Source organism: Hevea brasiliensis, chromosome 16 (genome assembly GCF_030052815.1).
Source record: "Hevea brasiliensis isolate MT/VB/25A 57/8 chromosome 16, ASM3005281v1, whole genome shotgun sequence".
In the NCBI taxonomy this organism is placed as follows: Eukaryota; Viridiplantae; Streptophyta; class Magnoliopsida; order Malpighiales; family Euphorbiaceae; genus Hevea; species Hevea brasiliensis.
The window spans coordinates 20,130,115-20,133,259 of NC_079508.1; the positions used below are offsets into that span (position 1 = coordinate 20,130,115).

General features: G+C 37.8%; 1 non-coding gene across 1 annotated transcript; it reads left to right on the forward strand.

Moving 5' to 3' along the window:
- Window positions 1-2,723: 2,723 nt before the first annotated feature.
- LOC131175076 (small nucleolar RNA R71) lies at window positions 2,724-2,830 on the forward strand. Its single transcript, XR_009145236.1, has one exon. It is a non-coding gene; the product is annotated as a small nucleolar RNA R71 (small nucleolar RNA).
- The last annotated feature ends 315 nt before the right edge of the window (window positions 2,831-3,145 follow it).

Below are 3,145 nucleotides of genomic sequence, written 5' to 3' on the forward strand. Positions count from 1 at the left end.
CATTAATATGTCACACTCGATAGGGTTTTAGGTTTGGTACATTTTGCCAAACTCGTTTCCTTGTTTAGTGCATTTTAATGCAACTTGCTGGATTCCGGGATACTGGTTTGACCTAGCCGAACGGCCTAGTTCCCTCGGTTTTCGGGTTTCGGTCAAAACTACAAACTTGTAGATCTATGTCTTATGGACCGCAGTGCAAAATTTTAGGTCAATCCGAGTTAAGTAGACCAAGTTATGGTCATTACACTATTGCTCGTCAAATGGTATCAATTTAGGTCAATTTGGTCAACTCTGGTTCGGCCAGTTTTTGGACCCGAACTTGTGCAAGCTTTTTGACTTGCTTCTGTTCATTTCTGGGTTTTGGTGTCTTCATAAGACTTGTAGGTATGGGTCTTAACTATTCATGGTTAAAATTTCAGGTCAATTGGACCTGTTTTGAGTGAGTTATGGCCTAAACACTCACTGCTGCCCAATTGGTCATTTTTCAGGTCCTAATTGCACCTAATCCGAATTGGTCATTTTCTTAGGTCACCTTGCAAGCAGAATTTTGGTATGCTTTCTCAATGAAAGTTGGCACATTTTGTGCCTAGTTTCACCTCCAATTGGTCTCATACCAATTGAGTTTACACATTTAAACTTATTGGCTAAAATGTATACTGCCCTTGGTTACTTTGCTTAACACACATCAATCACACACATTTACCTTGCAATATGTTTACTTCCCTACCAAATCTGTTTTGGTACATTACCAAAACCACATCCCACTTTACATTATCCTCACTTTGGGCAGATTACAACTATCTTCAATACGCCAATTAAAGTTCACATTTACAAAGTCTAAATGCAATCACATACACACCTAAACATCACTAATTCTCACATACACTTTACAAATTAATTTCATACACATATCCATCACTCCTTCTATGTCAACATTCTGCCAACACTTCCATCAATACATACAATTATTCAAGGGTTCCCAAGCTGCCGAAAACCTTCTTCAACACCACATTGCCCTACAATTCATCAATTCTCATCCAAGTGCCAAAATCACCATATAAACATGAAGTAATTCACTAGGTTATTAAATCATCATGATCAACACCATTTCTCATCAATTATATACACAAATATCTCATCAAAAACGTGACTCCATGGCTGTCCAAAATGAAAACAACAATAACTCTTCAAACTCAAAATTTTCCTTCACAAAACCAATACCCATAACATGCACACAAAACTTAACAAAGCTATCTTCAAAATTATGAACTTACCTTATGCTTGGAGCTTATTAAACCTTGCTTAAACTTCTCAAATTTAGTATCAAACTCTTCCTTGTGATGAGTAGACAAAGTTTCATGAAGGAACCTAAGAGATTGGAGTTGAAAATGGAGAGTTAAGAGAGCTTGCATGAAAAATGGCCATGGTGGTTTCCATTTTCTTCAATTCGGCAACTTTGAATCCAAATGAGGAAGATGAAGTTTCTATTGGTTTAGTGGAAGTACAGCTGCTCCTCTTTGTTTTATTTTATTCCCTTAGTGGTCCACTCATTTAAATTATATCATAAAATAAGTTTAAATGTGTTATTTACACATTTTTCACCCCACTTTTGGCTATTTGTATTAGGTACCCCTCTTTGAATTTTTCATTTCATTTTCTAAGTGTAATATTATTTATTTTTAATGGACATTTAGGTCAAAAGACACTTCGGGATGTCAAATGACCATAATGCCCCTGTTCGGGTGGCATTCCCGATTTTTCGGTAACACCGTATTTTGTCTGTTTTTCAATTTCTCACTTTTCTTTGTACTAATTATTTAATTTTTCTTTAATCTTTCAAATGAGATTTATACTTCAATAAGGGTCTATTTATGTCCTAAAAATGTTTTCCAGGGTTCCCCGCAGTCCAGGGCTAGTCAACGGTCCACGCCGTGACTTCCCAAAGGCATCACCCATCGTTAGGTTTCCTACTGCTTAACTTGATCACATTTCTTTGCTATCATTTTTCCTTTGTTTTTCTTGTACTTTCTTTTCTTGTATTTCATTATTTTATGTCTCCTCACTCATATCGAAGTACGGTTCTAGGCATCCTAGCTGTCCGGACAGCACTGGTCACCGGAGCAGTAGAACGCACTACCAAACTTAGGGGTGTTACAGCCTTAATAATTTCATCAAGTGACATACCTTGATTTGAGGGAGGTGGAGGTGGAGGTGGTTGATTCAGTTGTCTCTGCTGTTGGTATCGATTTTGCACCGGTTGATTCCCATAAGTCAAATTGGGATAATCTCGCCATCCTGGATTATAAGTACTAGAAAAGGGATCATACCTACGTTGTGGCTATCCACAATGTCCTACTGCATTAGCATGTTGCATTGATTCATCCTCTTGTAACGCAGGACACATGTCAGTAGCATGACCCGAACCCGAACAAATCCCACATACCTTAACAATTTGCATATTCCCTACAACTAACTGCCTCACCAAAGAAGTTAAATCAAATATCTGTTTCTTAAGGTTTGATATACTTACCTCATTAACCTTCATAGGTGTGTGATCCATTCTCATTCCAAACTGCTGAGAATTTGCTACCATGTTAGTAATCAGCCTCCTTGCCTCTTCTGGTGTCTTGTCAACCAAAGCTCCTCCACTAGTAGCATCTATTATACTACGGTCCATTGGTAGAAGTCCCTCATAGAAATACTGAAGCAGAAGTTGCTCACTTATTTGATGATGGGGACAACTTGCACATAACTTCTTAAATCTCTCCCAATACTCATACAAACTTTCTCCATTGTACTGCCGAATGCCACAAATTTCTTTTCTTATGTTGGTGGCACGGGAAGTGGGAAAATACTTCTCCAAAAATATCTGCTTCATCCCATTCCATGAGTTGACAGATCCGGAAGAAAGATAATATAAACAATCCTTAGCTGTGCTTTCCAGTGAGAAGGGAAAACTCGAAGCTTGATTTGATCCTCTGAAACTCCTTGAGGTTTCATGCTGGAACACAGAATATGAAATTCTTTTAAATGCTTATGTGGATCCTCACCTGCAAGACCATGAAACTTAGGCAATAAATAGATTAGTCCAGATTTTAACTCAAAAGCAACATTTAAGGCAGGGTATTGAATACACAAAGGCTGT